Genomic DNA, 14,681 nt, shown 5'->3' on the forward strand with positions numbered 1-14,681 from the left:
TATTAGAACTGATACTGAGCAAGTTCCAGAATTTTGCCACTTTAAAAATCAAAAGTAACCCTCCTTCATACAGCAATACATGCTGTAATGTTCCTCCTTTGACACACAACCCAGGGATTTAACTACCTGTGTAACCAGGATCCAGGGCCCAGCTCTGGTGCAGCTCAACTTAAACTGCTGAGAATGAGCTGGGGGAAAGCCGGCAGGGCAAAAGCTCCAGGGTTGCACCAGAAGCAGCGCAGGGATTCCAGAGGAAAACCACCAACATGGGACGATAAAAAATATCAGAGAAAAAACAAAACCATAGCTTAGTTGGGATAGTCAGTCTAGCTGAGAACCTGAGAATCATTTGAGTAATTGAGTTGTCAGTGCCATCCATCCTGACCTAGCTGGTGGCAGATGGCAACCATGGAGGTTGACTCTTAATTTCTGATTGATCCCTGCAAAGAATCTTTGGGTGCCTATGCTCAGGTGAGGAGTATGCTAATATGTAGCTTAATATTTCATTAATCCTTACTAGGTTCTGTGTGTGTAACTGTATAAAGCAGTTATTTATTGGATAAATTGTTATTTCCTGCTTGCAGAGTCTCTTTGCACTTGACTAAAGATCCCTGAATTAAGTCATCCACAAGAGGGGCCAGAACATCACTGGATCTTAGTTCTGAGATTTGTTACTATCACTTCTAACTAAAAAAAAGATGCTTATATGCTTCCTAGTGGATTCTATTAGCACTCTCTTTTTTGCTACTTATAGGAGAATTTATATCCATGTGACTGATGAGTGCTATCAAGCACAAAGAAAAAATTTTTGGCAGTCCGCAGAGAGTACTGCTTATTCAGCATGAATCTGTTCTAGAGCAATTGGGGTTGCTGCAGTGCCAGGGCCTCCCATGTAGGTCTGAGTCCGTAGCTCAGCTGAGCTCAGCTATTCCAGCCTGCTGCCTTTAGGCTTTAAATGCACATACCTGCTGAACACAAACACCCTAAAGCACATTGGTGCTTTATTCTCAGGTGTCAGATATCCACCTATTCCAAACATTTTCACCCCTATTCTCCCTGTTGACCTGCTAATGCTCTTTAATTCTTACTTTTGATACCTTTTGCAAACTAGGGTCCCCCTCTGTCTCACTCTTATTCCAAGACATTGGTGTTACCTTGCAGGTGCAGCTCAAGCCTGCTTTGAAAACTGTCCTCTATTCTTGCATAGACATTTTTGGAGCCTCAGTCTGTAATCCCTATAGGCAGTGTCAGCTCTGTTGTGTGCTAACAGAGCAGAGGGGTATTAAATTAGAAGGGAAATAACCCTTAAGGGAATTGGTTAAACAATGATACTCTTTCATGGAAGATATCTGAAGAAAAAGACTAAAGGAGAATTACTTTAATAAGGGTTGTTTTTCAGCGTTTTATCTTGGAGTGGTGGCCTGCTGCAGAGAGATCAGAGCCAACAAGCAGATGGATCCTGAACTCCTAAGTGCAGACCATTAATCCCAGCTTGAGGAAAAGAACACACTTAAAACCAATAAACTATTTAAATACAAATCCTGCCTTTGATTCTGTCCCTTAGATACAGAAGAAGTAGTGGGGGTTCTCTCTACAGGGGGCAAAAGAGTAGAAAACCTTTAATTTTTCAATAACCCAAATGTGAAAGGTGCTATTGCAATGTGGCCCCCTCTGAAGGAGAGGAGTTTGTGAAACAGTTAGAATCTTCTCTCTCACTTCCTTTTCAATTTCAGCAATCTCAGCCTCAGGGAGAGACCAGGAGACAGATACCTCTTCAAACAATCTAACACATGGATTAAATGTGCCTTCCATTGCCAGCGGCTGGATTTAGAAGTGGCTCAAACACCATCCACGGTGTTGGCTGTGTTGATAAATCAGCAATGCAGTAATGCTCTGGGTCTTAAGCTCTTTCCCCACTAACTACCAAAGCAACACTAGCCAATAATCCCGGCTTTGAACTCCAGCCTACCACTTTTCAGCATCTGAACTTCAAACCAGTTCTGTTTTTCTGATCCTGTTCCTCCCTCCACCTGTAACTTGAGAATCCCCACTCCACCTGGGTCAGTGCTGGGCCCTCATGAAAATTCCCCTGCCAGGAGCCCATTCTTCCCCCCTCTGCATGTGTGTGACTCCAAGCACCGACCCACAACACAGACAGATAGGACATTTTTCACTATTGTCATAACTTACATTTCTCAAGCACCTTTTTATCTCAAATTCCGCTTTTAACTGCTTGGTGCAACTCCTTTAGGCTTTTGATAGCCAAGGACAATTTCAGTGCACAATGTTCTCTGTGGAAATCACCTTTGTAGAGAGTTTAGCATGAAACAAGCACAATGTTCAAAGAGGGATTTTTCAGTTCCCATTGTGAGCTGACCATACCCTTCATTTTGTGCTGGCTTTATGCATGCAGGTGAATTTTCTCTGTCGTTCACCTTTGCAACAGGGAGATCCAAGAGGGATAAGGCTACAGCAGTTCAGTGGGACTGGTGCAGTGCAACAGAAGGCTCACAAAATGGAAAGTGAAAAGCAGCATGGCTTTCAGAGCACAGGGCAGGCATTTCAGTTTTGCAGAACGCCACTCCCTGAGCAAGAACATCAGTCAGTGCCTCTGTTGACGGAAAGTGCCAAGGCTTAAAACACGTCAGCGAGTAAGACAGTCTGACAGCAGAGTCCCAAAGAGTTTAACTCTGTTACCCTACACCGTGCTGGTTCCAAATTCAGCAGTAACAATGCCAGGGAAGGTCACCACCTATGGAGAGCCCCGTCACTCGGGGACTGCTCAGCCTCAGCCTTCCCCAATCTCATCCACTTACATCAGGAGAGCAAAATTACGACAACCCACTTGCTTAATGGAACCATATGAAAAAAGTTTATATTTGTATGCCTGTAGTATAAAAAATTGCACATATCTCCAGTCTGAAGCTTCACCCAGTGTGGTTTTGCACCAAGATATACAGCACGAGCTACTGTGTCTTTGTTCGGCTCTGCAAGAACAACCTATTGGACTGATGAGTAACCAGGGACAGGATTCAACCCTGAACATCTGTACAGAAATTCCAGATGACATTTGGGCAGAAACAATGGAGAAGGGACCTGTAATCTAGGAGAGCTTTGGCAGATAACAGTTTTGTTTTCACCAGCTAAGCCACATACAAGTGGCATGGGGATATTTAGCTCCAAAAACACAAACCTCTTGCTAAGGAGTTAACGGTGCAGCTCCACTGACTGTCAGTGATAAGGGTAAAATTTATAAGGGAGAACAAGACACTAAAACACTCAGACATGATGCATTTAAGCCTTGGCTATTCTGGCACCCAGAGCAATGCACAGCATTTTGGATGAGCCAGTGTGCAGACAAAATAAGCCTCCTAGGAACTGGATTCACAGAACAAACAAACTTTCAGGACTCTAACCAATACCAGTTGGCAAGAAATGCCCTGAGACGGGATGGTGCTTAATCTCCCTAGGGAACCCAGGTCTTCTGTGCTACTTCCCATCACGACAGAGCAGAGTTGTGCAGCAGCATGGGAAGCTGGTGCGGCAACAGGCTCAAAGAGAGGAGCACATGATACAGCACTGCATGGTACCGTGACAGTACAAAATCCCAAATCTTTGCTGGGCTGGGAGGGTTGGTGGGGGCACTGGGGTGGTGGGGAAACACCTCCTTCTGTTTGCCTACCTCCTCCCTCAGACTCCAGCTGGTCAGATTTGGCAGAGGCAGAGGGATTTGTCCTGCAAAGGTACTGCCCTGTTGTGAAAGCTGATAAACAAGATGGCCTTGGGATCCCATGCTCTGCCCCTACTGCACAGCACTTCACCTTTCCTTCCAAACGCCCCTGTTCCTCCCTTGTACCTTGTCCCACCCAGTGCCCAGAGCCACGGTCAGCCCATACCTTGCAGCAGCTCTCCTCTCTGCTGGCACTTAGCTCCAAAGCAGGAGGTGTTATCACCTAAGGCACGGAAGAGAGGAGAGCCCAGGCTCCTCCCTGCAGCGCCAGGGTAGCACATCGGCCACGGCCCCACGAGTGTGACAGGGACACTCCAGAGTGGGCATGGGGACACGGGAACGGAGCTGTGCCTGATCAGCACACAGCAGCTCATGGACACCTTCCAGCCTCTAATGCCAGAAATATTTGGGACCCTGCATTATTAAATATGCCAGTTCAAAAGGAGCTGCCCCTGACTGCTGCTTCAGCACAGGGTGGTTTAACAGATGAATAAAGGAGGGTCCCTCAAAAAGTGCAAGTTCTACCCAAATAAGGAAAAGAGAAATGAGCACAGCTCTGCTAAGTTAACTGAGAAACCATAAGTCCGTTGGAAAGCATATCTTGAGGAACAAGTAGCTAAAGACATAAAAACGTAATAAAATCATTTTCAAAGACAACAGAAGCAGGAAGCCTGCCAGAGTGTGTCTGTAGGGCTGACAGATGATTGAAATGCAGAAAGAATGCTCAAAGAAGATAAGGATGAAGCACAAAAGCTAAATGAATTCTCTGCATCCATGCATCTTCCATAGGGATATAAGGAGGTCCCCACACTGGAGTTTTCTTTGCAGAAGAAAGCCAGGAGAACTATTTCAAAATGAAGAACTGGAATAAAAGATTTTAGGAAAAAACAGTAAGTGAACAAGAGTAAATTCAAGGATTTGGTATTTTGGAAGTCTTGACTGAAATCCAAAGTGAACGTGAAATAATAAAGGCTGAGCAATTTAACTGTGGCACACAATGCTAGACTTAACTAAGCGTTGACACTAGGAAAAAAGCAGCAAACACAATGCCAATGTTTGAGATGTGTTTTGAGGGGATGCAAGGGGCAGGTCTGGCTTCTGTGTGCCTGAAATGAGTAAAAAGAGTAATTACAAAAAGAATTACTGGCCCTAAGAGAGAAATAACATACCAATTCCTCTTCCCATAGCTTTAGTAGAAGGAAGTAATATGGCACAAATCTGAGTTCTTTGAAGGAGTTGATGAACGTGTGGATACATGGTGAACAGGTGATCACTTGATACAAAACTTGTACTTCTACATCATTTTTGATGAAGTCTCTCACCAAAGACTCTTAAAAAAGCCTCTCATGTTCTCAAAGAATGGGAGGGAAATATATAGGAAGGAAAGACCTATAGAAGATTAACAACTGATTAAAAGTTAGTAAACAATTTGAATGTGCTGTTCAAAATATTCATAAATGATCGGGAAAACACGAAGTGTCAAAACTTACTGATGAGAAAAAAATCCAGGGTAATGCTAATTAAATCTGATCACAAAGCCTTGCAGATGGTTTTAAAAATACTGTCCAAGTGCAAGGTGAATCTCAGTGCTGACGGCTGCAAAAGCAATGGACATGGGACAAAACAAACATAACTATGTGAACACAGCAATGAACTTAAATTAGCAATTATCACTCAGGAAAAATATCTTTGAGATGCTGTTTGAGTTCTACCAAAGTGTCATCTGAGTGGAAGTAAAAAAGGCAGGTTAGGAAGTGTCTGGAAAGTGATAGAAAACAAACCAGAAGGCAGCATGATGTCACTGTACGAGTCCCTGGGGCTTGAATATTTGTCACTTGAATACAGCAGCTAGTTTTTGTCCCTCCATCTTAAACACAGAGACAGCAGCATCAAAAATAGCAGATAGAAAGCAGCTGAAGATGACCAAAGGAATGGGAAGTTTCTGGACAAGGAAGAACCAATTTAAAGACTGGGATCCTTCACCCTTAAAAAAAGTTGTCAGAGGGATAAATGCAAAACAATGTTGGAAATAATGAGAATCATGGAAAAGGTAAACAGGAAATTTTTATCCATAATTTCTCATAAGTACTAGGAGTTCATTCCAAGAGTGTCAGGATCTGGGAGGCCATAGGGAAAGAAGCTGTGACATGTACTTGTCCTGCTCTCACTTTCCTTCCCCAAACAGCTGCTGCTGGGTACAGCATCATGGACTGTGAATAACTTTAACCTGACCCAATTAATCCTTAGGAGCTGTGGCACTTCACCAAGAAACACCACAAAAACCGTGCTAGTCCAAGAGCCCTGGTCCAGCAGCAGGCTGGTGGGTGGTGGTCCCTGCACACACGCTGCCTTTTGGGGAGGCAGTAATCTCACTGAAACAGCTGTTAGTTAAAACAGGGGTAGCGTGAAAATTGTGAAGCATTCTGACAAGTCAGGGGTAGATATGGTGAAAACTCCCTCTGAATGGGATAATCTTGAACATATTTGCTGAAAAATTATACAGGTTCAGAAGGCAGGGGGCTAAAGGAAGGGTACACGATGTGAAAAGTTTTGCGTGTGGCTATCAATACATGAGAAATATAAATTTCTGTTCAGGAAGGTGGGACACCAATGCTCACGGTTTTCTTGGGTTTAAGCTCAGTGTTTTTTTGTGGTCTGTGAATGGCATGACAGATTGCATTACGTTACACACTGGAACGACCTAATTTCTCTGCTTTCTACCATGATGTGATCTAATGGGCCCCCCAGCAAGAACGCTGCTGGTGACTTGTCACTCACACTTGCTGCCTGACAATGTCACGAAACACTGCATGGATTCCTGTTATGTATCCAGAACTATTGCATTATAATATTAAATCTATTAAATGTCAAGCCATAAGGGATGTGGCTTTCTCTACTATAAACAAAACACTCAATACTGGCAAGCTCCCAACACTGAGAAAGGATAGGAAATAGGATAGAATAGGAAATAACTCTTTTCTTTCTTCTCCATTTCTATATATTCCTCCTCTGTCACAGTTACAGTAACACATTAACCTCTTCACCTTGTGGAATACATCCATCACAGCTGTGTTGAAAAATATGAAGAAACATCCAGATACTTCAACTATAAGTAATGGAAACAAGCCTAATGGGAAGGACATCAGACTCCATGCATCTGCGTTTTAGCCAGCCTCTATTAGACAATGGGGTAAAACCCAGCCCAGGCAGACAGGTTATTCCACAGCTACCTGCTGCAGACTTCTTTGTCATTATCTACTGCTGACACACTCCAGACAGGACAGCCAAACCATGGCTATTATACAGTCTGAGAAGACCTGGGTTTAAAAAGCTTGATGCAGATAAACTTACACCTGCTTTTGCACTTAGGTGAGTGACCCAAAAGACATGTGTCTGCAAACATGTCTGAAAACTGCCTAAGAACATGCTGTCTCACAAAAATCTTAGTAATTTCTTGCTGGCCTGAATTTTTCAAGAGAAGAATCACTTTCCAAGCACTTTAGTTTCTATCTGGGAAGCATGCAGGCAGCCAGAAAGAAAACCAAAGGGAAAAGAAAAAGCACAGGAAAAGGAAAAAAGGTAATTTCCAACAAAACATATACATCAAATATTTTGTCTACTCTGAATTGAGTTGATAATAAATGAAGAATTAAGTGGCCAGGTTTTATTACCCTCAAAATAAACTGCTTCCCTGTGTTCTTAGTTCGCCTCCAGAAAGTAACACTGTCAACAAGGGAAACAGAAGTCAAAGTGTGGAAACAGGGGAGATTTCAATTGCTGTAAGTAATTGTAAGCGATAACTCAGCATCTGTGGAATTGGGAGTATCAGGACTGTAAATCCACATAAAGCTGAACGTTATGAATGGAAGCTGTCTAGTCTTTCCCAATCTGCCATCTATTCCTGTTCCCACATTCAGATATGCTGCACACAGAGCAATTCATCCTCTCACAGCTTTGCTCTCTGCAAACAGCTGCTCAGGCTGTCCACAGTGACAGGTCATTAGTGGGCAGTTATTTTTTTCAGGACTGAGTGCACAGAAGTGGCAGTGCTATAAAAGCTTCCCTGCAGAGCTCCATGAACTGATCTGGGAAGAGCTCTTTCCCAATTTACTGTGCTTCCTGTTAGCAAAAATTGCCTTGAAAGCTCTGTGTCTTGTTGCTCACCTGCAACAGTCCTCTTTGATCACGTCCCAGGATTTTCAAAAAGCTCAGTCATCAGCATCAGTTGCAAAGCTATTGCTATTCTAGCGCTGATCTTGTCACCATCACCCTCACAAACCACATTCAGTTTAGCTGATGTGACTGCAGCCTACTGTGCTTTCACAAGTGGCACAATTATGTCAATTAAAGGCACGAAGCCAATTCTCTTACAGGAATAAGCTTTACCTGTAAGAGTAATACTCTAGTTCTATGGTTGTGCATCCACCAGGAGGGTGTATGACTTGACATGGTCCCATCCATGTAGCACCATTTATCGCAAGGAGATGTGGCTTTAATCCTGAACAACGGTACTAACTTGGTACTTAATTCATATAGTGCTTCCCATCATTCTGCAAATTGATCTCCAAAGATATCCCTTTCCATTTCAGCTGAGGGGCATCTCTGCACTTCTGAGAGATTTTTCTTTGGAAGTTTATGGCTACAATCTTCTACTTTCCTATTCTAAAGAAGTACTGGCAAACTTGATGATATTTAATATTTCTGTCAAATCCTTTCAAACCTGCCAACTTTTTCTTCTACATCCCCTACTTCAGAATTCCTGCTACTGAATCATTACTGTCTCTCTAGCTTCTTGATTCTAATCAGTCAGGTTCTCTACCTTCTGCATTTGTATGGTGATTACACTGAGCTAGTTTTGTGGCATCCCAAGATTATAGTTTTGACAGCAATTACAAGACCATGAGAATTGAACTGTCACACAACCGACTGGAGTACCAGAGGAGGAAGAAGTAGATTACAACAGAGAAAGGGAAGTTTGGCTTAATTTTTCTCCACTACCAAGTAATTCTTCTGGATTTCCACAGATTTTGTTTAACTGCTGCGCTGCTGCCCAAGAGTCCAGGCAGGAGCAGCTGCCTGACAGCTTCTGTGTTGCCAGCTGCTCTGAGCACACACAGCCAAAGCTTGCCTGCTCTGGTCTGCAGTGTTCCATGTCAGAGTTTCCAACTTAGGCCCATGAACTGGGTTTCAAGGATTGGCTATTGGGGCCAAAAAAGATCCAGTTCACTGTCAAGGAGGCCTCTGTTCACCACACAGCAATTTGTACTTTTTACTTGGAAATCTGGATGAACCTGCAAGCCCAAAGAGGGCTGGAGGCCACATAGCAAGACAAACAGAATATATTCCTCCTAACAGCACATTTTCCAAGTCTGTCCTACATTTATCTCATCTAAGAGCAAAAAAGGGCCAGATACTCAATGCAAAAGACCAGAGATCCTGTGGTCTGACCTCTGCTCTGGAGCCTCCATCAAGAGGACTAATTTCTTCCTCACCATTGATAGAGGTCAGAGAAAACTTTCTTCTCCTTGCTGGTGTCCTGGGAGGCAAATCTTCTCTTTGCTGGTCTCTTTCAGAGACTCTTAAGTGTTAAGCAGTTGATCTCCATCATCATCAGTGAACTATGCTAAGTTACAACAGCAGCAAATTTGGCACATCTCACTATATAATACTTTGTGCTAATTTTTCTTTACAGTGTTCTAATCTTAAAACATAGAAGCATTGCTACTGATCAAAAAAAGAACATCTTCCCAGTCTGTACAATTCATTACCATCCCTTTTGAACACAAACAAATACCAAAGTAAGTCCTAGAAGCTGTTTCAATGGTACCCTGTGCATCCCTGAAAGATAAACATGACAAGAACAGAGGAGTCAGAGGTCTGGGCTATTATGATGATGGCTAATTTTGAAATAACACTTAAAATTTCAGCTCCAGATAAGCTAAGCAGGGGATATCAAGCCAAATCAACGTGGGTTGCGTAAGTTACTGATTTTCTTCTTTGCTGCATGCGAAGATAGCAGATGGAGAAAATAAGGGAGAAAAAGAAACTCTACTTCGGTGATTTGATTCCAGTGCTGGAATGTTCAACAAAACACTCCTGTCCCGGATTTAAATTTTCCTTTGATGAACACCTTTTGACTCAATGGGATTTGCAAAACGTCCATGTGAAGCTAGAGAAAAGTAATCTCACTCTTTATTTCTTCCCCCTCCCTGCACTGCACCCCTCTAATCATGATTAATATATCTAAACACGCCTGATTAAGCCAGACAGATGATGGGCCCCTAATCTGAACTGATCAGGGCTCTGGAGCTGCCAAAGTGAACCTGCTGTCTCTCTATCAGCCAGAGCAATAAGGGGTCAGTAATGCAGCCCCATTAACTGCTTCCTACAGAACGAATTTTCCCTGACTGCTCCTTGAGAGCAGACACTTGAGGAATGCAGCCTGATGGGAAGCTGCTCTGAATCGTTTCTTTTAGCACAACTGTCGAGCAGCTCCTTCTCAAGCCCTCCAGACAAACAGCTAAAGTATGAAAAATGCAGCCACTTCCTTCTAAGCTGCTTTCTTTTAAATCTCCTCATACCTTATCTTGCTAACTGCCTCTCAATTTTTCTCATCTTTTCTTGGTAAGCTTCGGCACTGACTGATATATGGTGCACTGTAAGTGTGTGGTTATCAGAAAACCAGCCCTGTTCCCACTGTGCCTGTGTGTATGCAACCCAGGGATCCGCTTCTGTGTGCAGGTGGAGCTTGCACTTCATGAATTCATAAAATTTAGGGCTGCAGCACACCACTGTCATCAATACACCATGTCAATATACCCATGAACTGCCTGCATCCAACGTATTTGCACTAACGTTGAAGGTTCATTGAAGGATAACTGGATACAGGGCAGAAGAAGAGCAAAATGTACACTTTGAATTTGTTCAGGTGTCTAGCACATGTACATACACCTGCTTTATGCAGCTGCAGCCTTTGCAATCTTTATCCTCTGAGATCTACTTCCAGTGAAAGACTGCAGTCAGGAGGGATCAAGTGGGCATCAGGCTCTGTCTGGGCTCTGGGAAATCTTGTGACTACTTATCCTAAAACTGGTATAATTTCAAGCAGCTTCAAAGCTTCTCTGAATCACACCAGCTGTGACCAGCTCTGGGGAATTCTGCTAGATACAAGTCAGACAGAGAATTATACTTCTCAAATTGATAATAGAAGAGACTAGGATGAAGAGTAATGATGTATTTCACACATTTGTGCTATCAGGGAGGACTTTTCAAAAGTCACTTCCAAAGCAAAAGAGTAAAAACAGAAACAAGAATCTGGTACTATCAGATTTGATTAAAAACAACCAACCAACCACAGGCAATAAAACCCACCCACAATTAGATACAGATATTCCAAGGTGCTTTCCTTGTATTTGGGTTCCAAAATATGGGAAAAAATACTCAAGATTTAATTATTTCCAACTCTGACTGTCAGAGAGAGGATTCCAAAAAACATAGTTTCCAGCATGTTGTTCTGTAAATCTGAGCTCCTGCACTGTAACTAAGAGCTGAGGAATTCTGGTGTTCATGCAGGTCTGCATATGGATACACACTGGATGTGCACATGAATGTTAAATTCCCTTTGTCTGTGAGCAATCAGGCACTTTGCAATGTGAAATGGAAATCTAGGGAAAAACCCTGTAAATATCTGTGCTAAAAGAGGAGCAAGTTCACCTTATGTCATCTGTTCATTTCCACAGCATTTATGAAGCTCCTCTTTTCTATGTAAAAGATGGAAGATGCAAAAGATATAATGTCTTTATTTCTGGGCATAGCACAGCCTAGAGAATTCATTACATTAAGGCATTAATCCAATCTAGTAAAAGTAGCTTTTAATCTTATATTGGACTCTGTATTGGAACAATAAATATGAGTGGATATGGGAACAAAATGCTATGAAAATCTGCTAGTATATAGAGCTGGGTACAAACTACCATGTTTCTAATCAGCTGTTGCATATTTCTTTGATAAGGCAAGCTGATAAAAATTTGTGTAAAATTGGAAAAAACAGCAAGATCAGTGATTAAACTGCAATTTTTTTTTTGTTGTTTTTTTTTTTTTTTTAATGTGTGTGCATGTAAGATTTGTCCTGCCATCACAAATAACTGTGCAAAATCTGGAAGTCCAGTACCAAAATTAAATTTTATGACTGTGTGCCAACAGATATGATTTTGCACAAAGGTAAAACTACAGTTAGCTCAGTAAGAAAAAGTAAAGTTTCTTTGTTCTTTTGAACATAAACCTATTTTTGTACAAAAATTCATCTGACTGCAAAATTTGAGGGGTGAAGTTTATCTTGCCTCTTTTCCTTTGTATATTTTTCCTCGATTCTTGTGCTTTTATGAAAGAATGAAATATAAAAGTCTATACAAAATCAACATACATTTAGCTGTGATATTGTAAACACAAAAATGGGGAACATAATTACTTGGTTTTCATGGTCCTCTCATCTTGGATATGTTACACATAACTGCAGCCCAGCCACCTTTGTTCTGAGAAGAACTGACAAAGAGATGCACTCACATTTTGGTAAGGACAGAGAAATTGAAATGCTGCTAGTGGAATCTGTGTTGTGGTATAATGAGCACAGTTGTGGTCCCTTCATTGCATAATAGCCCCACTTGCATATTTACCTTTGGAGCTTTTGGTTATGTTAACTATATTTTTCTGCTTAATAGGTCTTCACAGCTCAACTTCCATTTAAACACAGAACCTCTTTTACAAGGTCTAAGTGCTACAAAACCTCCTTTTTATAAATTAAAGTCAGCCCATTTGCATCTGCATTTGGGAATGGTTCTGAAAGGGTTTTAGAAAAAATCAATTACAATAATTCATACATATAAAGATGCAACTGCAACAGTCAATCCGACTTCTCATTATAAGATGTGTGAATGCCAGCTTGTTACTATTCCTGGGGTTTTCTCTGCTCAGCGATTGTACCATTTTAAGTAGAAGTGTGGAACATATTTCATGTTTGTCAATGCAGTTTTTAGTTCACTTGGATTATGATACCTCTGAAACTAAAGTTCAGCAGCAGCTCCTGAATGATTTAACATGTAGACATTTTTTACTTTGAATTAGGTACAACTAATTCTTGTTTATCTTAATCCAAAATTGAATTATATCAAATTAGAATGGGTTATCATCTGGAATAAAAACGAGTCATACCATAGTGTAAGATATTGGTTACTGAAACCTAATTAAGCACAAAAAGTTCCTTATAGGGAGATCAAGTCTGACATCCTACATTTCCCCTTCCCACATCGTGGGCACTGTTATGGCAAGGTAGTTCATTGAAACCTCTCTGCATAACTCTTGTACATCCTGCAAAAATAATCATGATCCCAGTCCTTCAGTGAGCGAGTAATCAATAGCTGCTCTGCAGCAGGGAGCCACACAGCCTGCAGACTACTCAATAGATTACATGTGGCAAAAAGGGAACACTGCAAAGGGTGTGAATGAATCATTTGACATTTCAGGTTGACTGAAGTCATTCTGCTGCATTTATTTCCAATCTTGATATGCTATCCACATTTGCATATTAAGCAGGATGTGAAGAAAGAGATTTAAATTATTTGCTACAAGACATGCATGGAACACAACAGACTGCATGTGTGTGAGAATGAGAGATCGCATGCATGAGTGGGTGAGCACAGCATCATGTGCAGTGCCTCTTCTACCTTCATACAGGAGCAGGCATTCTACATGCAAGCCCAAACACATCTCAGCAAAAGTGATGTTTGAACCTGTGCTATCTTTAGGGAAATGAATATAAAGGAAAGATGTTCATCGGCAGTATGCCTGAAGAGAAGAACAGGGGTCCCATGAGCTTACTTCAGGTGATGTGTGCTGTGTTTTCTTTGGCAAATACAAATCTGAATGAGCTGGTCTGTGTGCACTTGAAGGGTAGGTGTGTGTGCTGTGTGCATGTGGGTGACAAGGAGCACCCAAGAGCATGAGCAGGTGTCAGTGGAAGCTGGAATTTATACATTCGTCAAACATTCGTTTGCAATGAGCCGCCTACTTAAAGATTTCCATGGAAAGAATATGTGGCAACCTCTCAGAGTATTCCACTTTGCCCCCCCACTACTCTGCAAGTTATTGATAGCACACTCAATTAACCTTGGGGAGAGAATCCAGAATGGACATTGTCTCTCTCAGTTTCAGTCATTTTTGCTCAGTGACACAGTTTGCATACAAACCACTGAGGAGTGGTAGTTAAATCTCCAAGTAAAAGTGCTTTAATGAAAACAAAAGTGCACATTCATGGTGTTTGTATTCGTGCTGGGCCTTGTAAGCTTCATTATCTGAAAGCCTAAATGTTGGACCAAGTCATTGCAGATTATGTCCCATTAAGTAGCGAGTGCAATTCTAGCTCAAAAAGTTTAGAGAAAGTGTACTCTTAGATTTGTTTGGCTGGCAATTGCAGGCATACTATTGTAATTCCAATTTACCCACTGTGCTTGTATTGGCTTCGTACAGAAGATAAAATGGAATGAGGTGAAAAATCCAATTTTTATTAGTAAGTCCACTTCAAGGCACACTTCTTGAGGAAAAGGTTGAGTAAGCACTGGAACTTGTGATGCAATTAGGGGAGACTCCACACCAAAGACCTCTGTAAAACCCATGAGGGTCTTGAGCAGCAGTGGGAACTCCAGATGTGCTGAGGGTATTATAGCTTAGATAATCTGGGCAGAGGCACAGCATGATCTACAACAGCTACAAACCAGTTCACAGGTCCCCTGAGAACTGGCTTTGGTCCTACCAGCTCACTTAGGAATAAGAGTATGATTATTTTACCCTGATTTTGCTCTAAGACTGAGAAACAGATGTGTACATATTTAAAGAAGCCAGGTGTTATATTCAACATCACATAATGGTCTATGAGGGGAAGAAAATCTGCTATGTCTTC

General features: G+C 41.8%; 1 protein-coding gene across 5 annotated transcripts in view; it reads right to left on the reverse strand.

The window, feature by feature from the left end:
• The window catches only part of GRAP2 (GRB2 related adaptor protein 2), a 98,812-nt gene that overhangs the window by 15,211 nt on the left and 68,920 nt on the right, over positions 1 to 14,681 (reverse strand). The window contains exon 1 of one of the 5 annotated variants that reach the window (XM_033056857.1): positions 3,897 to 3,919. The exons of the other annotated variants lie outside the window; for them this stretch is intronic. The gene's annotated coding sequence lies outside the window, so the exon portion shown is untranslated. Of the gene's footprint in view, positions 1 to 3,896; positions 3,920 to 14,681 lie in introns of those variants that run through there. 5 annotated transcript variants of the gene reach the window in all.

Source organism: Catharus ustulatus, chromosome 4 (assembly GCF_009819885.2).
Source record: "Catharus ustulatus isolate bCatUst1 chromosome 4, bCatUst1.pri.v2, whole genome shotgun sequence".
NCBI lineage: Eukaryota > Metazoa > Chordata > Aves > Passeriformes > Turdidae > Catharus > Catharus ustulatus.